General features: G+C 47.8%; 1 long non-coding RNA gene across 4 annotated transcripts; it reads right to left on the minus strand.

Annotated features, from left to right (window-relative positions):
- Nucleotides 1–11,352: 11,352 nt before the first annotated feature.
- LOC122154016 lies at nt 11,353–20,760 on the minus strand. 4 transcript variants are annotated; one of them, XR_006165915.1, is made up of 4 exons: nt 19,733–19,809; nt 19,518–19,654; nt 15,674–15,883; nt 11,353–15,548 (listed from the first exon to the last, which is right to left on the minus strand). It is a non-coding gene; the product is annotated as an uncharacterized LOC122154016 (long non-coding RNA). The 4 variants fall into 4 exon arrangements; XR_006165913.1 differs by lacking the exons at nt 15,674–15,883; nt 19,733–19,809 and adding an exon at nt 20,676–20,760 and having other exon boundaries at nt 13,816–15,206; XR_006165914.1 differs by lacking the exons at nt 15,674–15,883; nt 19,733–19,809 and adding an exon at nt 20,624–20,645 and having other exon boundaries at nt 13,816–15,206.
- Between the last annotated feature and the right edge of the window lie 3,208 nt (nt 20,761–23,968).

The raw sequence follows: 23,968 nt of genomic DNA on the forward strand, positions 1-23,968 counted from the left end.
GGAGCTGCCTGCTGGAAAATCTCCAACCGCCAACTTGCTCAACCGCCAACTCTCCTGGCCACCTTGAGTATTTCTCCCTTATTTTTACCAACTCTGTTGGAGTCCACGGAATAGTATGCACAGTGGTATGGACCTCCTCCTCCTCCTCAACTGCAGTTTCAGTTTTAACCAGAGGTCATAAAGGAAAGACTGGTGATTTCGAAATAGAAGTCCCTTCTGCCTCATCTACTTCGTCATCCTCACTGGTAGACCAAAAAATCAGTTCTGGGCTCTGGAATCTGAACACCACATTAACTTACATATTTGTTGGACCTGGGCCGAGGGCTGCATTTTATCGAAAAGCCCAGCCGCCCTTTCCAATAACGTTTTAAGTTGGAGATTTTCACCCGTAAGTCGAGCATTCCGGTTTCCCAAACTTTCATTTTCTTTTACAAACTTACTGAGTCCTTAGTTTTTCTTCTGTCTCCTTCTGAGAAACGAATGATAACTTCAACACCTCATTTTCTGATTTCAGAGTCGCATGTTCTACAGCAGAAATCAGATTAGGAGCAGGGCTTTCCTTAGCTTCTTTTTGTGCACAAGGTAAACAGGCGCCTAAGACCGCACAAATCATGCGTTTGCCTTTTCCCACTCTGAGCTTTAGTGAAGTCTGACACTCTTGAGTACGTTCTACAACTTTCTCTTCATCCTTACGGAACTTTTGGGCCCGCTCCTTCCCTACCTGGGAAGGGGCACAATCATATTTTTGCAGCAGTTTATCCATGGCAATCCTGCCGACTATGCCAAATTTTCTGTCATGTGAAATGGTTAAGGCAGAAAATCTGAGAGATAACCAATTCGCCACTATCAGTCCAGCCGGGTTCGATATATTAAACTGTTACAATTCAGACACACTAATAGTGGACTGCACCTTCAGTCTAGTCGTGCTCATGAACTAGCACGGCCACTCTTTGGTCACAGTCAGTGAGAAACCGAAACGACTAGCTACTTAAATGGCACGGCTTATTTACGTGACAGATATAGAGGTACCTATGATTGCCAGTGATAAATACACTGTCTGCAAAGCACGTGCAAATAAGAGTATATATAAAGTGCGCAACAAAGTTATAACAATACAGCCAGGCTATAAAAATGGAAAAGACGTTTCTAGAAAGATTTCTGTGTTCTTAAGTCTTACCCAAAGGCGTCCCTATGGGGAGGGAAAGAGAGGCTCAGCCCGTTGACTGGTCCCAGAAGTTCATACGATGGTGTCTTTCCCCACCTTCCCCAGGCTATTTTTATACTATTTTTTTACCTTCAGGGTGGAGTTTGAGTGTCTCTAGTCATAAATACCTTTCTTATGATTGTTGTAAAATTCTCTCGCCTCACATTTGAAGGTATAGATTACAAAAACTCAGGGCGCAGACTCAAAGAGGAGTGGTCACAACTTGGAGGTGGGTAGCCTTTGGGATGGAGATATGTTTTGGTATTATAACAACATTATAATGAGCAAAGTTCACACAGAGGACAGCATTTATTCAAAATCCAACAGGATTTTGGCTCAGGGTGGCCGGCCAGTGTGCAGCTTATCAGTTCTGTAGTACCACCTCGTTCCCGTACCTGCTGTGCCATCCCAGGGAGAGACCGTGAGCTCTCCAGCCCACTTTGCTCCCCGTGTTGCTTTGCAAGCAATATTGTCCCGGGAATCGCAGATGACGTGGTGGATTCTTCGCATAGCAGCTGCAGCTGCATTTTCCCCTAGACGCCTTTTGATTTTATATCTTTCCTTAATGTGTGAACAATGATGTATTTTGGTCCTTTTAGTAATCGTTCCACGCCGAGGCAGAGCCTGCCATGGACAGGCGCCATCCCGCCGCCGGGATACACAGCACCCCCCACCCGTCGGTGTCCTGAAGGCACCAAGAGCACAGCCATGACCACAAGTGCAGAGGCCAGCACCAAGGAGCACATTGCGACTCTGGGGATGGGACCTCAAGGAGCAAAACATCCACGGGTCACATCACCTGACTGTATGTTTGCCAAGGGCTCGGCGGGCTTCTGTCTGCTTGGCGCCGGAGCCCCTGGGTGACCTGTCCTGCTCGGTGGGTCTGTACCTTGTGGGTGCCGGGGCTTTGGCTGCCTGGGGCTGGGCTGGGGCCGGAGGCCGGGGCTGGCTGGCGGGCGTGCCTGTGATGCGCTCTGGCGATTGTGACATCACGGGTGACGCGTCCCCGCCAGGGCAGTTATGAGGGGCACCATCAGGCAGCGCTGCCCCAGTGCGGCCTGAGCCAGCGGTGAGTGCGCACACAGCGGGAGGCTGGGCTGGACAAGGGCCGGGGCAGAAACGCGGCCCCGGGGGTGGGTGCTCACCCCGCATCGAGGGCCCAGCCGCTCGCGGGAGCGCCTTGGGCAGGGCATGGTGCCGCCGCTGCCAGGGCTGGGCGCAGGCCTCGCGGCCTCCCAGCTGCCTGGCCCCCTCTCCTCCCTGCCCCCAGCTCCCTGCCTCACACCCCCACTGAACCCCTTCTCTCCCTCCTCCTGCAGGCCATGGATTTCGCATCCTTTCTCGTCAAACTTGCGCTAAGTTTCCTCCAGGATGTGCCGATGGTCAGTGATGAGCTGGATGAGGCCACGCGCAAGCTCATGCAGCAGCGTGCGGTGCAGCTGAGCCAGGAGATGACTCGGCTGCTGCAGGAGCTGGTGCAGAGCACGCCGGAGCAGAGCGGCTTTGCCTGGGGAGCCCAGCTCTTCACTGCCTTGCAGCAGTGGCAGTTCTGGGCCATTGCTGGAGTCCTGCTCCTGCTCTTCGGGCTCTTCTGGCATCTCAGGAGGAGAAGGAGCCGTGTGGTGGACAGCAGCAGCAGTGAAAAGGAGAGTTCCAGCAGCAGCAGCAACAAGAAGAGGAAGAAGGAGGAAGGAAAGGGAGAAGGTGCCACTGGTGACAGCGATCCATACAGGGTTTCTGTAGAACGCATCCAGTTGAAGCTGCAGAAGGTGGCCTACTGGGGCTCGGTATTAGATGATCTGTTGGCCAACCTCCTCCGTACGGTCCCAGAGCACGATTGAAAGAGTTTCTTCCCACTGCTGCAGCCAGCCATCGGGGTCCCGCGCAGCAGCCCTCGAAGGCTGCAGTGCCCCTGAGGATGAGGATGCTGTCTACCGCGTGCTGGTGCCCCTGCAGCCCCCCCATGGGCACGCCTTCCACCTGGAGCTGAGCCTAATGTCACATGACATGGGCTATCGGCCAATCCGGGCCCAGCCTTCCAGCTGTGCTCCCCCCGCCCCCGCACACAGGTGAGGGCTCTAGGACCCAGAGAGCCCCTGGGGTCTCAGGGGGCTGCAGCACTCCTCCTGCTGCCAAAATGAACAGGAAAACGCTGTTCCAGCCCAAACCAGGACAATGCCGAGTGGAGCAGCTGGTGGACCAGAACACGTTGTGCTTCCTTCACCACCCTGCGGAGGAGCTGAGGAGGAACCAGGACCCCAGTCTTCTCAGCACCCTCTGCACTGGCTCCTCCTACATATGCAGGCCCCTACCTGCGCTCCTGCCTGCAGGTTTCTTTCTTCTGAAACACCTCAACTACTTCCTCTTTGGCAAGGAGAACATGTCCGAGGAGATAATCTTGCCCCCAGTCTTCCAAACTGCCAAGTGCCTTTCCTCCACAGCAGCAGCACACTCTGGGGAGTCTGACCCGAGGCAGCTGAAGAGGCCGTTGCAAGGAGGCTTGTGACAGAGACTCCTCTTACTGCCCGGACGGACAGTGACTGCCCTCCCTCTTTGAGAGGAGACTCCATTGCCGCTGGGAGCTTTACTCTGTTTTCTGTTGACAATAAATGTCATGTTTGAACAAATGCTGCATGATCTGTGAGTGTCTGTGCATCACGTGGTTGGGGTCAGCGCGGGCATAGGGTGCTGAGAGCTCCGCTGCCACAGAGTCAGGGAGCATTTTGCAGAAGAGCTCATGCGGTTGGGCTCTGCAAAGCGCTGATTCTGTAAGTAAGGCTCCCCGACCTCTCCGTGCAATGGGCATCATTTGTCACCCTCCACAGCTGTGTGCATTGCCTGTGTGCCGTAGGGAGCCTGAGGTGGCTTCCTTGGGACCCATACACAAACTGTATCTGAGATACATTTAATGACACTTTGATGATCTCTCTTAAACCTGTTGCTTGTTTCCTGTGGCTTTGTTTCCCTCTCATGTACCTTTGAGCTTTGAACCAATGAAAATGATTACCTAGCAGGTTCACCTCAGCAAGTTCGTTTGATCAAGGCTGAGAATCTGATGGACAAAGAAGGATGACAAGTACTGATTGAAACCATGAAGACAGTGCAATCTGCTCAGCTCTCTGCATCCCAACAGATCATTACCACAAGGTCAGGCTTGCCAGTGACCCAGGCCAAAGCACTTTCATCACATTAGCTGTTTCCCATTCCAAGATGCTCCAGTTTTTTCCAGGTTTCTGGCAATTTTCTGGCACTTCTTCAGAGCTGCTTACCCTACTGCTGTCTCTTCTCGGAGAAGGGGTATCCTGGCTTTAATTTTCTCCTTTTCATATTCTGTAAAAATCCTGAGCCACTGACAACTCTGGTCAAGCAGCATTATTAAAAACTCTTCTTGACCAGTCTGTTTGCTGACTCCCAGAGGATAACACAGGCACAGGTATCCAGATGCTGCAGGATCATAATCCCAGTTGTGTTCAGGCACAACTAAACACCCACTGTACAGCCCCTGGGTCCCAGCAGTGCCCCAGCCAGCAGCTGTCTCTTGCCCAAGAGCATGCTGAAGGACCTGCCTGGCAGCATTGGCAGCTTGCTGTGCAGTCTGGAGCTAGTTCCTGGGAGTCCCAAGATGCCAAGGAAGGAAGGCTGTCAGGAGCAGGCTGCATAAGAAAGAAGGTTGTTGTCTGATTTTCTGTGCAATTGTGAGGACCTTTAAATGCCAAGAATCTGTAGGCATGGGGGATGCCCATGTTGCAAGCTTACAATTGTAGGAAAAGCTGGCAACGAAAGAATTGCTTCAGACAGTATATAATCATCCATGCCTGGCACTATTCACTGAGTCACAGACAGGTCACAGCTGCATGTGAGCCTGCAGGCCATGCCAGTGTCCCTGAGTCAGCACGCCAAAAGGTGTGCCCAGGTGCAGGGGTGGTTAAGGAGAGAGCAAAGTCTAGAGAGGATCCCATAGGTTATACTGTTCCTGTCTGTGTGCAGAAGCTGCTCTGGAGGTGTTGGTTTCAAGAGGTGGGTGCCCTGGCTTGGTGACAAGCTGATGCTGCAGCTGTGTCAACGGGTAGCACGATGACACGCATATACTGTAGCACACCACAGCTGACCAGTACCACACGTCTCCAAGAAGGAAGGCCAAGGGAGTTCTAAGTGCTGTTTTCCACTACCCAGAGACTGTCTTTTCTCAGAGGTGCACTGTGGAAGAATGTAAGGCAATGGTCACACAATGAACCAACGGAAGTATGTCATCACGGCAGATAAGCCCTGGAAGAGGTAGTCAGAGAGGGTGAGGAATCTCCTTCTTTGGCAACAGTGAAAGTTCAGCTGTACAAGACCCTGAGCGACATGTCCTAACTTTGGTGTTAGTCCTGTTTAGAGTACTAAACTAAAGACCTCCAGAGGTCTCTCTCAACCCAAATTCTCTATGTTACTCTGTGACAGTGAGGATCAAATGTTCTTGGTGACCTTGTTGTGCAGGTGAAAGACCTTATAGTGCAGGTGTTTCCATTGGTCTGGAGGCTTTTGGGTGGAGCTACCAGTAATTAAAGCATTGTCCAAAAACTGCTGGAGGGGGCACTACTGATGGTGGGGGGAGTTTTTTCTTTGATGATGACAACAGCATAGATGAGCTACCACAAATCTGTATCACTTGAATCCCTAATGTATATGATGAACAAAGAAAGAGCCAGCACAGAATCCCCAAATGAGCTGTTAGTGATGGCAGATACATTGCTGAGCAAAAGGAGGTGCTGTTTACAGTTGCTAACACTGTGGCCAGGAGTCACCCAGCGCTTGGGCAGTTTTCCATGCTGGGCTGCCTGGCACAGCAGCCCTTACCTCCTGCATACTGGAGCTCTTATCTCAGTATCAGCCAGCTAGCAAAGGCTAGTGACCAGCTTTGGCATTTTCTTCACTCATGGAAATCAGTCCATTCCCTCGACAGTTGATAATTATCCACAGGAATTTGGCTTTGCAGATCTTAAATAACAAACCAGGAAGTCTGAGAATCTGCGTTGAAGAAAGCTTTAGCTTAAGTGTTTAATAGCCTGGCATAAGATCACAGCATAAACCCCAAAATGACCCATGTTAGAAGACTGAATGTTCTGCCCACAGTTATGAGTAACAAATATTTATAGGAAAACTGTAAGAAAGTATAAAAATGAGGGTCATCTAATGGTTTTAGCCCTAAGCACAACAGGAAGTACAATCGCAATCATGCGGTAAGGCATTTCCATGGCAACTGATAACATTTTCTGTTAAGCTGGAATTAATTTTAGGCTATAATCTGCCTAAGGACACAGAACACATAAGGATGCAGCAAGATAGATAGTGTCATACATTGAAAAAGGAAATGGTTGAACTGTGGGTATAACAGGATTGGGAAGGAGCAAGAGCAGGACTTGGCGTAAGAAATTCCTGTCCCGGTGTGTTGTGTCACCGGCAGGAGATGCTCCCTGCCCTCCATTACCGCCGGATCTCACTATGTGGGTTTCCCTGTAATGGACCTGGTAAATAATGCAGGTGTGAGCAGTCTGCATTGCTTCTCTTGTCCTGGTCCCGTAACTGTATCACAGGTCTCTCCCAGCTTAGGATCAAAAACTGTTAGTTAACTGCCGTACCGGACAAGCTGCCTCCATGATTGCCAGGGCCCTGACCAGCCCCCTAGGCCTTCCCTCCACCCTTGTCAATGGCCCAGGATGCCCCTCCAGCACAAACCAGTGACAAACCCCATCCCAGCAACACTGCAGGTTGTTAGTTTTCATTTTTTGCCCAGCCTTGCCCAGCCTGGCCATGGGCTCTGACGATCCAGGCCCACCAGTGGGCCAACATCGCAGCCCATCCTCAGCCCGGCCCTTTCCCCACAGCCCTGCCTGGCCACCCCTGGACATGACTGAGGTGCAGATTGACTTTCGGGCTTGAACTCATCCAGCCTCATCACCGTGAGCCTGCTTAATGACCTGCAGGGGTGATTGAACCTGCCGAGTGTCTCCCAGGCCCTGACAGAGCTGCTGGCCCTCACTGCGCCCTGGCACAAGTGTCCGCAGTGCTAGGATACCTGGGTTCTGCTGCAAGTCCTAGCACCCCAACCCACCCCAACTACACCCCAGCCCACCCACAGCCTCCTGCACCCTAATAGATCCTGTTGCTGTCAGCCCGAGCTACAGATCAGGCAGCAGTGGGGCAGTCCGAAGGGAATGTTGAACTGGGCCAACAGCAGTCCTCCTGTCAATTTATGTGTCGTGGAAAAGTGTTACTGCTTGACAGCTGGATCTGTTGGTTTCCCACAACTGAAAACTACAGTTTTTCATCTTCAGCTCCTTCGTGAGGAACGAGCGGCACTGAATAGGTCTGTCAGTCGAGCTGGCCCAAGGCCTAGGCGAACATGAGAGAAAAGCGGCCCTCACCAGCGGTTCGTTTTGATTAACTAGCTTCTCGGAGTGTTGTATTAACTTGCATCTAGTCAGGATCTAGTCATGAGCTCCCAGTGCACAGGGATAATGGCCATTGGTTCATCAGAGAGGCTGTCCCCAGCTATATAGAGAGACTTCCCAGTTATATAGACAGGTTATCACGCTGGTTATGAGGCAGGTGTGAGGTGCCAGCATCAGCCCTCAGGTGGGGAAGTTGTACCTACAGTGGCTCCCAGCACTTAGGAAGCGCTCAGTTTTCAGGACTGGGGTGAGTGGCATCGGGCTAGCCCAGGAGTCAATGACAGTGCTTTGGCTCAGGCCAGATCCTCCCCTCCTCTCAGTGACTCTCACTCAGTAGGCACAAGTGGCACAGCTCCAGCGTCTCCACCAAGAGCGTGTTCTGCAGCTTTTAATGCAGGCAAAATATGGAGAGGAACACAGTCACAGCCAACAGAAATTATTCTTACCTGTATGAGGCATGGCTTCAAGTGGAGCACTCCACTGAGTGAATACAGGTTCCCCCTTCCTTTCTTCCCCAAACCAGCTTGTTTCTGAAGGCCTCGCGGCCTCCCAGCTGCCTGGCCCCCTCTCCTCCCTGCCCCCAGCTCCCTGCCTCACAACCCCACTGAACCCCTTCTCTCCCTCCTCCTGCAGGCCATGGATTTCGCATCCTTTCTCGTCAAACTTGCGCTAAGTTTCCTCCAGGATGTGCCGATGGTCAGTGATGAGCTGGATGAGGCCACGCGCGAGCTCATGCAGCAGCGTGCGGTGCAGCTGTGCCAGGAGATGACTCGGCTGCTGCAGGAGCTGGTGCAGAGCACGCTGGAGCAGAGCGGCTTTGCCTGGGGAGCCCAGCTCTTCACTGCCTTGCAGCAGTGGCAGTTCTGGGCCATTGCTGGAGTCCTGCTCCTGCTCTTCGGGCTCTTCTGGCATCTCAGGAGGAGAAGGAGCCGTGTGGTGGACAGCAGCAGCAGTGAAAAGGAGAGTTCCAGCAGCAGCAGCAACAAGAAGAGGAAGAAGGAGGAAGGAAAGGGAGAAGGTGCCACTGGTGACAGCGATCCATACAGGGTTTCTGTAGAACGCATCCAGTTGAAGCTGCAGAAGGTGGCCTACTGGGGCTCGGTATTAGATGATCTGTTGGCCAACCTCCTCCGTACGGTCCCAGAGCACGATTGAAAGAGTTTCTTCCCACTGCTGCAGCCAGCCATCGGGGTCCCGCGCAGCAGCCCTCGAAGGCTGCAGTGCCCCTGAGGATGAGGATGCTGTCTACCGCGTGCTGGTGCCCCTGCAGCCCCCCCATGGGCACGCCTTCCACCTGGAGCTGAGCCTCATGTCACATGACATGGGCTATCGGCCAATCCGGGCCCAGCCCTCCAGCTGTGCTCCCCCCGCCCCCGCACACAGGTGAGGGCTCTAGGACCCAGAGAGCCCCTGGGGTCTCAGGGGGCTGCAGCACTCCTCCTGCTGCCAAAATGAACAGGAAAACGCTGTTCCAGCCCAAACCAGGACAATGCCGAGTGGAGCAGCTGGTGGACCAGAACACGTTGTGCTTCCTTCACCACCCTGCGGAGGAGCTGAGGAGGAACCAGGACCCCAGTCTTCTCAGCACCCTCTGCACTGGCTCCTCCTACATATGCAGGCCCCTACCTGCGCTCCTGCCTGCAGGTTTCTTTCTTCTGAAACACCTCAACTACTTCCTCTTTGGCAAGGAGAACATGTCCGAGGAGATAATCTTGCCCCCAGTCTTCCAAACTGCCAAGTGCCTTTCCTCCACAGCAGCAGCACACTCTGGGGAGTCTGACCCGAGGCAGCTGAAGAGGCCGTTGCAAGGAGGCTTGTGACAGAGACTCCTCTTACTGCCCGGACGGACAGTGACTGCCCTCCCTCTTTGAGAGGAGACTCCATTGCCGCTGGGAGCTTTACTCTGTTTTCTGTTGACAATAAATGTCATGTTTGAACAAATGCTGCATGATCTGTGAGTGTCTGTGCATCACGTGGTTGGGGTCAGCGCGGGCATAGGGTGCTGAGAGCTCCGCTGCCACAGAGTCAGGGAGCATTTTGCAGAAGAGCTCATGCGGTTGGGCTCTGCAAAGCGCTGATTCTGTAAGTAAGGCTCCCCGACCTCTCCGTGCAATGGGCATCATTTGTCACCCTCCACAGCTGTGTGCATTGCCTGTGTGCCGTAGGGAGCCTGAGGTGGCTTCCTTGGGAGCCGTACGCAAACCAAGGCCTTGGAGCCCAACAGCATTGCCCTTGGGTGACCCCAGGGAGGTGGGTACCACGCTGTGCGAGTGGGAGCCCTCTGCAGAGGGGACAGTTGCCACGACTGCGGAGCGGGGCTCTGGCTGCTCTGGCTGCTGTACAAGCACGAGGCTCATTCCTCATGGTGGCAGGTTGTCCTGGGTTTGAGTGAGTGGTGGGGCTGTTTGAGAGCAGGGGAGGGGGCTACAGCAGACCCCCACTGTGAGACGATTCTCGAAGCTCCCCCGGCTCCAATTCAGCCCAATCTCTGCACCAAGGCTAGCCAAGCAGCTGCACCTCTGCAATAAGTAACGTATTTAAGAAGGGACTTGTGAGGAGCAGTTGCGGCAACTGCATGAACACCAAGGTCAGTGGAGGAACGGAGGAAGAAAGGAGTGGGGAGGTGTGCCAGAGCAGAGACCCTCCTATATCCTGTGATGAGAGGGCAGGACGGCCCCCCCCCCCCGGCCAACCATGAAGGTCTACAGTGGAGCAGACAGTCATTTATGGCCTTTGAGGGGCTCCGCATAGATGACTAAGGTGACTGTGCCCAAAGAAGGCCAGGATCCTGTGGGAGAAGGTAGCCCCCGCTGTTGTAGTTCAGCGCAGGAAGAACTGCTGCATGCGGGAGTGTCCCACGCCACAGCAGCATGAGGAAAGCTGTGGCCTATCGGAGGAATTCACGTCAGAAAAATTTTGTGGAGGACTGTCTCTTGTAAGAGGGGGACCACGCTGGAGCAGAGGGAAGAAATTCTAGAAGCTCCCCCACCGAAGATGGAAGAAGCAGCAGCAATGACTGCACAGCACTGACGGCACCCCCCATTCCCTGACCATTCGCTGCTGCGGGGAGGAGGTAGAGATATTGGGAGCGCGGGGAGAAGGGAGGGGCTGGGGGAAGGTGTTCTCAAGATGTGGCAACGCTTCTCACTGTCCTACTCTGTTAAGTGTTGTTGGTGTTGTCTGTAACAAATCTATGTTCTTTTTATTTCTTCCCCTAAGGACTCTGCCCTTGCCCGTGACCATAATGGGTGATTTTCCCCTCCCTGTCCCATCTTGATCCCCAAGCCTGGCTTCTTTTTCTCTTCTCCTGGCTGAGAGGGAAGGTAGGAGTCAGCGGCTGCGTGGTGCTCAGTCGCCCTCAGAGATCAAACCACAACACAGGTGCACCCACCCTGACCAAGATGGGGCTTCCTGGTTCTTGAGGCACAGCGGATGCCGATTCCTTTTTCACGCCCTTTTTGCAGTACTTGGGGCCCTCCGCCAATGGGAGCTGGCATTGACCACAGATCAGATTTGACCTGGGTATAAATGGAGTCCCTTGTGAGGGCCCATTTTAAGCTAGTCCCCCCTGGAGCAGCATGTTGCCGTTGAGGTTTTGGATTGCCTTTAAATCCTGGGAATTTTTCTAACTGAAGTTCAGTACAAGTTGGGGGTTCTTCCTCTCAAGGACTTTTGGACCTGCCATTTATGAATAATTGCTGGAGTGCCAATCGATTGCATCCACAATAAAATTTATTTTATATATTGCATGTTTATTTCAAAAACACCACAACAGTGTGCCAGACACAGAGAACGCACTGCTCATTCCCCACAGCTTCTTGTGAACTGCAAGCTCAGGTTCCCACAGCCTTCATGAGGGAGACTGTTTAGCACGTGCAGCAAGGTTAACAAAAGCTTTTGAGATGGCTCCAATTCAAGGCCTGCCCTTGTGCAGGTGTTGCGGAAAGTCTCCAACCAACAAATTATAAAAAAATAAAATTTATTTTTATACACAACTATTCAACACTCTGCAAACATACAAAGAGAAGGTTCGAATGACCGTCAGAGGAGAACAAACTATCACCACACAAACTTCTGGGGTTTAACGACAACCCAGAATGCTATCCTGGGTTTAACCTCAACCCAGAACGTTAGCAGGGGTTTGACACCAACCAAAATCACTCAACCACTCACCTAGTAAAAGGCAAGGACTCTCAACCTCGAGGAACATCTTAGGGCAGCGTCCCAATCCAAGGAGCCCCGAGGAGTTTCCTTCTGCGGCGTCCCAACCCAAGGAGAGAGTCCTTACCTGCAGCCCGTGGCTCCAGTCAAGGCTAGCTGAAAATGGCTCCCCACGGGGACTCCATTTACACCCCAGCCAAATCTGACCTGTGGGCAATACCAGCCCCTATTTGCCGAGGTCTCCAAGTACAGCAAAGCCCTGAGAACAAGGGCACAAGAAAAGCTCAACAGCCGCAAAGCCACATTTTCATGCACGTGCCACACAATCCACCCCATGACCACAATCATGATTCAGCTGGTTTCCTTGAAGTGGTGGCACAGTCACCTCTTGCCTCCAAGGTTAAAAGGGATTTCAGTCCCCGTGAGTTCTAATGCTTGTTGTGGATCATGGTTTCTAAATAATTATACAAATCAATCTCCAAACAAAACCCCCACATACTCCAACACGGACTTCACTACTTAAACTTCAGTACAATCTATTCCAACCAAAGTTAAAACTAACCATTCTAATAAGGAAGATTTGAACATATCCAATCAATCAATTAAAAAAATAACAATTGACTTCAAATCTCTCACCACTTTCTTCATTACTTAAAGTGGTACTAATACAGTCAGGTCATAAAAACACTTTCCCCACCTTAATATCACCAAGTCCAAGCACAACCTTCTAAAAGATGCCACATTCACAGAAGTATTCGCCACCATGTTGTCATCCAAGTCTCGATCGTCCATGTGGGTCACCGTCACCATCGCCCATAACAATGCTGAAGACATCCGCTTCTTCCCCCCCAAAAAGATCAACACCTAGTCCTCAGATTAAAACCTGGGCATCGAGTTAAAATTCAGAGATTATCCATCCAGCACTAATACAGTAAATTCTTCCACCTTCATCTAAATCCTCCCAGACATGTAACCCTCTAGGTTTTACGAGGGTCACAGGCACAATGCCGATTGAAGATAACATTATCATAACAACTTGGCCTACACATATCTTCAGTGGGAACCAGCCCTTATAATTGTTAAATAATAACCAGTAACTCCCCTAGGGCACAATACTCCTCTTTTTAAGTTTCCATAATTTCCCCAATAGTTATTAACAATAAAAACCTCTTCTGATAACCATATATCTCAATTATGTCATTAGACATTGGCATGTCTCTTAATCAAACTGATAATCCACTCAACTATGCCACTAGCCTGAAGATAATATAGTATATCAAACACCCCCTTGCTGCCTTCTCTTCAGGCCTAAGACCCTAACGTTTAGAGGGTGGAATATCTAACCTATCCTTAATGAACAAATCCCAAATAATTTCAACCACTTCTTTAATATCTCTGCCAACCAGGATGTCATCTACATGCTGATAGATATATGGACAACCAACGACACTTCCACTGTATCAAGAAGTCTGGCCAAAACATTATGAGCAATAGTGGGGGAATACTTATATGCTTGTGGGAGTCAATTTAAGGTATTTTATGTCCCTTCCCAAGTAAAGGCCAACTGAGGCTTATCCTCTTCCCTTAGGGGAATCATAAAAAAACCAACACCCACGTGTTTGTTACTTCTGAAGCAGCCACCCACAAATAAGCGGCGGCCTGTATCACTGTTATCATTGATGTTATATTCAGGACAGTAGCTGTTAAAGGTGAGCTATTGCTATTCAATCTCCAGTAATCATTAGCCCCCACTGCCCGTCTCGCGGACTGGCCAAACTGGAAAATCGTAAGGGGAACATATACAATTTATAATCTCTTTTCTCAAGATCACCAATTACCTCTAAATACCCCATTTAACAACTGTGAACAATACTGAGACATGGATTACCTCAGAATATGATAATAAAAGAACAACCTGCAAAATTCTTACATAAGACACCCTTGTCCCCCTACTTCCAAAACTCCACGCTCCGCCTCTGGTAAATGTGGTATACTGAAGGCACAGACTCCAGCACCTGAGAGTACCAAAATCGTTTATTGAAAGAAAATTCTATGCTTTCCAAAGAAGGGGAGGCCCCTTCTTTCCCCCAGCTGTGCCCTGTTCCCATGTAAAAATAGAATGAAGATAAGGGTCCTTTGCAGCTGGCATCCAAAAGTCTGAGCCAAGTCCTTATCTTTTGAATGAGGTGGTTTTTGTTCCCAGGAGTCACTCAATCAAGTTCACTTTAACTCCTAGTTGTCCTTGTTCTTCTTGTTCTTGTTCTGTACTGCAAAGTCTCATGCTGCCAATTCCTCTGCAGTTAACATGTTTTTCATCTTCCACCCCTCCCCCTTTTTTGTTTATGACCATTTCTTTTATAACCAGTGTGGCCATAACTCGAGCTTCTACCTTTTTAACTCTTCGAAGAGCTGACCAGAGGAATTGAAGCATTGTGACAACTAACGTGACTTGCAGTACCTAGCAAATTGGGCTAAGCCATTCTCGCCTTCCCAGTTTCGTGTTAACAGGTAACCATAACTCTGGACGCCACTGTAAAAGAAAGATGTATGTACTGTTTATCACATCAGTATGTGCTATGCATGCCTTAAACTTGGGAGAGTGTAACATCACACAAAAGGAATGACTACATAAAATAATGTGAATAGTAGGTGCGATTACAATCAAGTAAGGGTGAGTAGTGCTCATTGTAACAGAATCTTCTCTTAGCAAAGTTAAGTAAGCATTAGTATGACTATCATATAAAGATACTTGATATAGCTTCCACTGAAAAAAAGGTGAGCCAAGACGCCAAAGGTTAGTATGTGCAGGAGATAGCTGTGAATTAGTGTAAAAATAATACTGAAGAACAGACCCTGCAGATCCTCCATTATGCCATACTAAAGAATGATGAAAACTAGAAGGGTGCAGGGACTCTGAGTTTTTTATAGGAGTAATATTGTGTAACGATAGACCAGGAATGGTAACAATTGCAAAATTCACGAGTCTTGCTTTTTATTGCTACTAGACGTTGTTGTGGTTGCATCCTTAAACAAAATTCTGAATCACTGGCATTAATGAGACATATAGGAGGAAAATCTGTTACCATGGTTGTTTCATTCATTTCAAACATTTAAGTATCCGAAGCAGGAGGAAGCCATACCCCTCTGGACCATTGGGTATCATTACTACTAATTGGTGGAGAAGCATCCCATCAGGTTAACAATCGGAACACTGGAGGATCCAGAATGTGCGCCCAGCACACATTTGCATCAACCTGAACATTCCATGTTAACGTTACACATATACACAACATACACCATTGTTTTCTCATTCTTGATCCTTCATGTGTCCAGAGATACATCTTCTTCGATGTCTCTGAAAATCGTCTGAGCAGGCTTGACGCTCCTTGCTGGAATCCAATATGGACCTGAAAGAAGAGAAACGCAAGCATAACCTCGTCCCCATGTTAAAAGTGGTACAGGCCCGTCCCATTTGCCTGACTCTACATGTTTATAAAAACTTTCAAATATATCTCAGGAGTCTGAGCAAACTGAAATCGTCTTTGAGCTGCCGTTTTGTAATTCTTAATTCCAGAAAGATGTAAAAAATTAAGTGACATCACTTTATCTAGTCTCTCTTGTGGAGAAAGGAGGAGATTCCCCCTTTTTTGTTTTTCAAGCATAGTTTTTAAGAAGTGATGCATGCGCTCCACAACTGCTTGTCCTGTAGGTGAACGAGGAATGCCTGTTACATGGGTGATTCCACGGTCCTGAAAAAATAATAACAGTTTATGAGAAGTATACGCAGGTCCATTATCAGCATCTATCTGTTTAGGTACACCAACTGAGGCAAAAGATCGTAAAAAATGTCTTATTACATCTTTTGTTTTCTCACCTGAGTGCGCCGTGGTGACTACAAATCCCAAAAATGTGTCAACTGTAACATGCGCATATTTAAGTTTTCCAAAGGATGGAATATGTGTGACATCTGTTTGCCATAATTCGTTGGCTTGAAGACCATGGGGATTTGTAGCATGTAATAAAGGAAGAGGTACTAAGTGCTGACAGTCCTCACAGGCACGAATAACACATTGTGCTTGTTCCACTGTCAAAGAAAAATTTTCTCGTAAGGATTGAGCATTCTGGTGAAAAAAACTGATGGGCAATTTTTGCCTGGTCTGTTTTACAAGTAATATTTACAGCCATTGTCAATTGATCTGCAATTCAGTTTCCTTCAACCAAAGGTCCAGGTAAATTTTTGTAAGAATGAATATGTACAATAAAATAAAAATGAGTTCTTTTTCTAAGTTAAGTCTGCAAGCAAAATTAAGAATTGAAATAATTGCTTATTATCTACTTTCTTGATAAAAGCATTTTCTAAGCACATTAGAATACCCGTTACATATGCAGAATCAACTACAATATTTACAGGTTCAGCATTAAATAATTGAAACGCTCTAATTGCTGTCATAAGTTCTACAATTTGTGTTGATCCTGTAACAGAACTTACATCATGTAACCACTTATGTTCTATAGAATCAAACCATGCAACTGCTGCTTTCCCAGTTTTTCTGGAGCCATCAATAAAAACCATTCGAGCTGCAGGGATAGGTGAGGATGCTAAAAGAGAATGAGGCTGTAAAGGTAAAAACTGTAGAGATTGTAACAATCTGTGTTTAGACAAGTGGTATTTGACAATATTCAGAAAATTGGACGTTGCAGTCTGAAAAGACACTCTCTAACCAAGGTAGCAAAATCATACTTAGTTGTAGGTAAATTACTATAGTGAGGATCGTTTCCAGTTAATTGTTGACAACAATGTCACCCAGAAGTAATTAACTGAGATAGCATTGCAATTGCTGTTGTCAACGTTTCTGAAAAAGAGCGAGGAAGAAATAACCACTCTAAAATAATTAGAGATGATTTTTCATTGTACTCCTCAGAGTTCCACTGTCCAAGTAAAGCATATGGTTGAAACCTATGATAGATGACAAATAGCCTAACAGGTAAATTCAAATGTATTCAATTTGCAAATGTTGTATTAATTTTTTGTATAACCTTTTGTAAAGATGACTTTGTGACATCTGTAAGTCGTCATTCTGAAGTAAGTTCAGTATCCTCTTTAAGCAAACAACATACAGAGGTGACAATTCCTGTGTGGTTATCCCTACGAAGGGACGTAACCAGTTAATAGTTCCCAGTAACTTTTGTAAATCATTCAGTGTTTGTATCGTGGGTGCAGTTCTGACAGTCTGAGGATAAACAGTAGATTCATATACTTTCCAGCCTAAATATTTCCAAGGTGCTACATTTTCTACTTTCTCTGGAGCAATTTGAAAACCATATCAACTTAATTCACGTGTTAAAGAATCAGATACAATATTCAGGTGTGTTAGTGTTTCTGTGGCAAGTAAAATGTCATCCATATAACGATATAAAATTATATCCTTATAAGTTTGTCTGACATGAGAAAGAGCTTCATTCACCACAATTTGACAAATGGTTGGATTATTTTTCATGCCCTGTGGTAAAACTACCCAGTAAAAATGTCACATTGGGCGATCATTATTTATCACAGGTAAAGAAAAAGCAAATTGATAACAATCATCATGGTGTAGGCAAATCATAAAAAAGCAATCCTTTACATCAATGACTCATAAATACCAATTCTTAGGAATCATTCTTGGACTAGGTCTCCCAGGCTGCAAAGCTCCCGTAGGTGCCATAACAGCATTAATAGCTCTTAAATCTTGCAAAAGTCTCAATTTTTGTGATTTCTTTGGAATAACAAAAATTGGAGTATTTAATGGACTAGTAGATGCAACTCTATGTCCTGCCTGTAATTGTTCCTCTCTTAACAGAGAAGCTTGCTCCTGCCATTCTCCTTTCAAAGGTCACTGATCGACCCACACAGGCTCATCTGTAAACCAAGTTAAAGTCATGGCTGGACTTCAGTGGCCCTCATTAAAATTTTGTTGACAAAGTCATACACCATTGTTGAAGTAAATCTCTACCCCACAAGGTGCACGGTACATGCAATACATAAGGTTGCAATACAGCCTGGTTTCCCTCTGGTCCTTCTATAAGTAATGAATGTTTACTTTGCCATGGTATCTGCGTTCCACCTACTCCTGTAACTGCAACGAAAGCTTGGATTAAAGGCCATTCAAGGGGCCAGTCTGCTTTTTGTATGATAGAAACATCAGCACCGGTATCCACTGACCCAGTTATTGCATGACCATTCACCATACATGTTAACATAGGTTGTCCAGTTGTAATCTTTTTTGTCCAAAAAATATTTGGCATACCAGAAGTCCCAAAACCTTTATCACCTCTCTGCTGTAAGGTAGTTCGAGTGTTACCGACTATATGGAGAAAGAAAATCAATTGTGCCAAATGTTCACCTGTCAGTATAGTACAGGGTGGGTGGGGTGACCACACCATAATTCTGATTTCTCCCGTACAGTCAGAATCAATCACTCCTAGCAGTACAAACAATCTGGCCCTAGTAGTAGAAGACCTGCCAAGTAACAGAGCATTTAATCCTTCTGGTAATGGTCCAAAAATCCCTGTTGATAATAACGATACACTGGTATCAGTTATTGTGGTTGATTGTGTTGTGGCCAAAACCAGGCTGACGCTCCTGTAGCAAAGTTGCCTTGTCCTAGCAACTCTTGTTCTCCAAATGCAGTTCCCGCAGCTATATTATCCTTAAGCCCAAACATAAAATGGAGCAGCGGATAAAATCAGTCTCAGAACAGACTTCCAACCTAATGGAGTCAAGACATAGGAGTTAGCTATAGCTTGCAACAAGTTCATTTAAAAGAAGCCTGTAGTCCATACTCCTTTATAGACTTGCTAAGTTCCTTAATAACTTCATATGGTAAATGTGCATATTCAGGAGGCCTCTGAGGTAGATAAACAACTGGCATAGCTTGTAAAAGAGAAATATCCCCCTTTTGTAATGCTTCAAAATGACATTAATCTAATAATCCTCTAGTACGCACTTCACTGCAGCCGCAAGGGGTGACTGGTACGAAGCCGGGGGGAGGGCGGGGAGACGCACAGAGAGAGGTGGTTTCAATACAAAAAGGAGCAATACAGAAGTTTGCCGTTGTCACTGTAAAATCTGATCTGCAGTTGGAGCGGAGGCTGCTAACACTTTTACTGGTGTTAACGGTGGATACAAGTCTGCCTCCTGACCTGGATTAATTTGCCCTGTATCTAAAGGATCATTCATCCCCGAATTTTCATCTTTTGGCAACTCAGCAGACACCTCTGCATTTTCATGGGTAGAATCGGAGTCTATTAATTTGAATGACTGAGATTCTTTTCTGACCTTTACATTCTCATTTCTCTCAGGTTCTTTTGATTCCGCAGCAGCATTCTTATCGGAGGACCCTTGCAAAACTTCTTCTGCAGGCATTAATGTTTTTAAGGCGCTATAAACAACTCGCCGTGTTATCAAGATTCCTTCCGGGGTCTCCAGCTGCAAAAGCGGTTTAGCCTGAATCTCCTCGCCCACCTTGTGCCGTAAGGCTGAGTCATAAGAACCAGTCTCCGGAAACCACAGACAATGATCACTTATCCAAACAAGTAACGTTACTAACTGTAATGGGGCGACCTTAAATTGCTGTTCCCACAATATTCTTTATAAAACCTCTGCATGCAGTTTCTGTTCCTTAGTTGCTGACTGCCCCATAATGCCTTTTTATGTAGGATTTCCCGTAGCTGCTCACCTGTGTCATCCAGCGATCGGTGATGAAAACCTCTGATGAGTACTCAATATATCCTTCCCTCCGTCCAGCTCAGGAGTATACCACCGGGAATGTTCATTCTTCAATTTCCTTTTCATTCGTCATATTTCTGTTCATTTCTAAAAAAAAAAAAAAAAAAAATAATAAAAAACCAAAAACGATTCGGGCGCGTTTTGTGGTATACTGAAGGCACGGACCTCAGCACTCGAGAGTAACGAAGTCATTTATTGAAAGAAACAGTGTGATTTTATGCTTTCCAAAGAGGGGGAGGCCCGCTTCTTTCCCCCAGTGGTGCTCTGTTCCCATGTAAAAATAGAATGCAGCTGGCATTTAAAAGTCTGAGCCAAGTCCTTATGTTTTGAATGGTTTTTGTTCCCAGGACTCGCTCAAGCTCAATTGGTCCCCTTTCACAGATGCTAATCCGTGCAGTTCGATTTAACTCCTAGTTGCCCTTTGTTTTTCTTGTTCTTCTTTTGTACTGCAAAGTCTCATGCCATTAATTCCTCTGCAGTCTACATGTTTTTCGTCTTCCACAGGCAAACACCACTGTTTACCTAACAACACACCAAACTCCAATCTGTTTCCCTTATAAGGGCTTAAAGCCACCTCCACAGCTATCATCCTCTTTTACCCCTAATAACCAAAACTACGTTTGCACTGTGCAACTTTTTTCCATTACCCCCATTACACACACCTACTGTATTTATAATCTTCCTTGATAATTTAAATCCTAACTCAGAATCTTACCGCCGATTTAAAACACTAGTTTGGAGCCCTGTATCAATTAAAAATTCTAAAGTTACCTACCTGGGACCCACAAGAATATGTATATAAAGCTCCTTACCAACAAACCATTAATACAAATTCACCATGCCAAATGGGCAGCCCAAACCCCAAACAGCAACCTCTAGCTTTTAACTCTCTCAGTTCCCCTCCCGATGTCACAAAAGGGTTACATTTCCCTTCCCCAGGGAGCAGAGTCACCGGCATTTCCCCTCATTCTCGAATCTCCCCGCCAGCAATTCCACCAATTTCCAAATGTTATCGGTGGATTGCCTATCTAACATTGCTCGAGGTGCCCCCAGTACCAACACTTCCGGCCAAAGACCATTCCTCCCCAAATCCTAAAATCGATATGACCTATCCCGCAGTGCTTCAGGCTCCCTTCCAGGAGGCTGCGCGGGCTGGAGTTTCCCACTAAATTGCTGAAACTTCCGGGTTCCGGCCAGGCCAAACCCCGGGTCCGGCCGCGCGTCTCATGGGGCCCAAACCACCAGGCCGTGCGGCGCTACCGCCCACCTTCATACCTGCACAACGGGGGCGGAGAACTTCGCTAGTCACATTCAACAGCTCTTTGCACCCTTTCCCTCAGGGACTGGGCAGGTGTTTTTAGAAAATCTCGGAGCCCCGCTAAAAAGAGATCTAAGGGGGCTGGGGTCCACCAGCGAGGCAATCAGTGTTCCGTACCACCCACTCTCTTGTAACAATTCTACCCTCAAACCATCAGTTTCCAGTCGTTTCTCTAAGTTCTCTTTCTTCACCACTACAAAACAGTCTTGCACCTGAATCAAACAGGCACCTAAGATGGTGCACATATTTCCTTTACTTCCGCCATCCCAAAACTTCCATATCTCTGTTACAACTTTCTCACAACTACCATCAAATCAAACCACTTTTCCTTCACCTATTATACATCTAGGGGACAAAAGACACAACTGTACCTCTACAATAACTCCTCTATCGAAATCCTGCAGGCTATGCCAATTGTTGTGGAAACTCTCAAACCAACAAATAATAAAATGTACTTTTAAACACAATTAGTCAACACTTGGCAAACATGCAAACAGCAGGTTCAAATGTCTCTGAAAGGAGAACAAACTAGCACCACACAAACTTCTGGGGTTTAACGGCAACCCAAAACATAAGGTGCCCTTGTGGCACGGAATCACAACTTTACAACCAGTTAAGGTTATAAAGTAGGTATGTTTATTCAGCGCTGGGCACAGCGGGGAATGACTCCACCACAGACATGCACCACCTGGAGCCAAAAGGGGGTCCCTTTTATTGTATAAAAAGTAACATATTCATCTACTCTAATACATATGCATCACTACTCCAAGGATAGGGAGGGAATATTACGATTAGTTCCAAGAAATCAATAACATATCCCCCCACCCCAAATTCCTCCCGTCGCCCTTGCGCAGCGCTTCCTGGTGGTGGTGGGCAGGGGTCTTCAGATGAAGGCTCGTAGTCTTCTTCACTATGCTCCCTAGTTGACCCTTACTTCTGTGCAAACTCAGTCCTGTAGTCATGTGCACCTCATCCTTCAAGTCTGGGCTAGTTTGCAGCTCCTTTGTCTTTATGGCTCAGTGGTTTTAGTTCCTCTCTTATCTCAAGGACAAGAGATACCAGAGATGGCCCATCCTGTCTTCTTTCCATTCAATCACAAGGGAGTTACTTTGATATGGACCATCAATGGCTCATCCTGTTCTTTCTCATTCCATTGCAGAGGAGTTACCATCCTTTGATGGAGGCCATCCGGTGAGCATCCCAAGAAGGGGGGGCGGGGGGGGGGGGCTATCAGGTTAGTGTGAGCATCCCCTGAAGTTGAGTGGGATATCAGGTTAATGTTTCCTCAGATCACCCTCATCCCTCTCTTTGGGATACCTCCAGTGGAAATCTAATGACACTATATGGGTGAAAATTTGCGGGGTTTTCCATAACTGTCACATAAAAAACCCTGTCTGTGCCTGAGTGCTCAGGCAGCCCAAGGGTTGCACGGTGCCCACCAGCCCAGGGGATGCGGCTTTTCCAAGCTCTCTGAGGATGGATGTTGCCAGAACGTTCTTATTTCAACTACAGGAAGCGTCACGCTCACAGGCTCTCATCCTGCTGGGGGACTTGAACCACCCTGACATCGGCTGGAAATGCAGCACAGCAAGTGGTAAGCGATCCAGGAGACCCCTGGAGCGCACTGAGGGTAATTTCTTCATCCCGGTCCAAGCAGAGGAGAAGCATTTCCAGACCTGTCGCTTACCAACAGGGATGAAGTAATTAGACGGCTGGCAGGCTGGGCTGCAGTGATCCTGCCCTGGTGGGATTCACGGTCTCGAGGGACGTGGGCCAGCTGAAGAGTGAAGCCAAGACCCTCAATTTTAGAAGGGGGGACTTTCAGCTGTTTTTAGGAATTAGTGGATGGGGCACCCTGGGACACTGCCCTCCGGGATAAAGGAGCAGAGCAGAGCAGAGCTGGCAGCTCTTTAAGGACCTCTTTTATAGAGCACAAGACCTCTCAAAAGGCCAAACCGCTCAGCCTCATCCAGCACTCGGCACAGGATCCGGCCACCCACGCCGAGGCAATGCACAATGTCATGGAGCTGCGAGATCGCTCACAAGGCTGCTGATGTACAGACACTGAAAGAGGTCTTCACGCACAGAGCTGTGCCTGCGAGGCTTGCAGCTGATGGCAGGCAACAGCTTCATAGCGCAGGCAAAAAGAGTGGAGGCTACGGTGGCCACAAAGATGATTTTCACCCTGCTTTCCTTTCACACGGCCACGGCCAAGGTGGTGATTTCACGTGGGCTGAGAAACTCCCTGGCAGCTGCGGCTGGGCAGGGACCAAGCAAGAGGCAGTGCCGATGTGCCTCTCTGTGGTCACGGGGGTCCTGGTGGAGAATGTTCCTGTCCCAAACACGCCCCAGGGAGTTGGTACCATAGAACAGAACATACCAGACATGGGGAAGAGGGTGCTCTATCGGCAGCGGGAGCTGCCTGCTGGAAAATCTCCAACCGCCAACTTGCTCAACCGCCAACTCTCCTGGCCACCTTGAGTATTTCTCCCTTATTTTTACCAACTCTGTTGGAGTCCACGGAATAGTATGCACAGTGGTATGGACCTCCTCCTCCTCCTCAACTGCAGTTTCAGTTTTAACCAGAGGTCATAAAGGAAAGACTGGTGATTTCGAAATAGAAGTCCCTTCTGCCTCATCTACTTCGTCATCCTCACTGGTAGACCAAAAAATCAGTTCTGGGCTCTGGAATCTGAACACCACATTAACTTACATATTTGTTGGACCTGGGCCGAGGGCTGCATTTTATCGAAAAGCCCAGCCGCCCTTTCCAATAACGTTTTAAGTTGGAGATTTTCACCCGTAAGTTGAGCATTCCGGTTTCCCAAACTTTCATTTTCTTTTACAAACTTACTGAGTCCTTAGTTTTTCTTCTGTCTCCTTCTGAGAAACGAATGATAACTTCAACACCTCATTTTCTGATTTCAGAGTCGCATGTTCTACAGCAGAAATCAGATTAGGAGCAGGGCTTTCCTTAGCTTCTTTTTGTGCCCAAGGTAAACAGGCGCCTAAGACCGCACAAATCATGCGTTTGCCTTTTCCCACTCTGAGCTTTAGTGAAGTCTGACACTCTTGAGTACGTT

Source organism: Tyto alba, unplaced genomic scaffold (genome assembly GCF_018691265.1).
Source record: "Tyto alba isolate M040663 unplaced genomic scaffold, T.alba_DEE_v4.0 Super-Scaffold_29, whole genome shotgun sequence".
Classification (NCBI taxonomy): domain Eukaryota; kingdom Metazoa; phylum Chordata; class Aves; order Strigiformes; family Tytonidae; genus Tyto; species Tyto alba.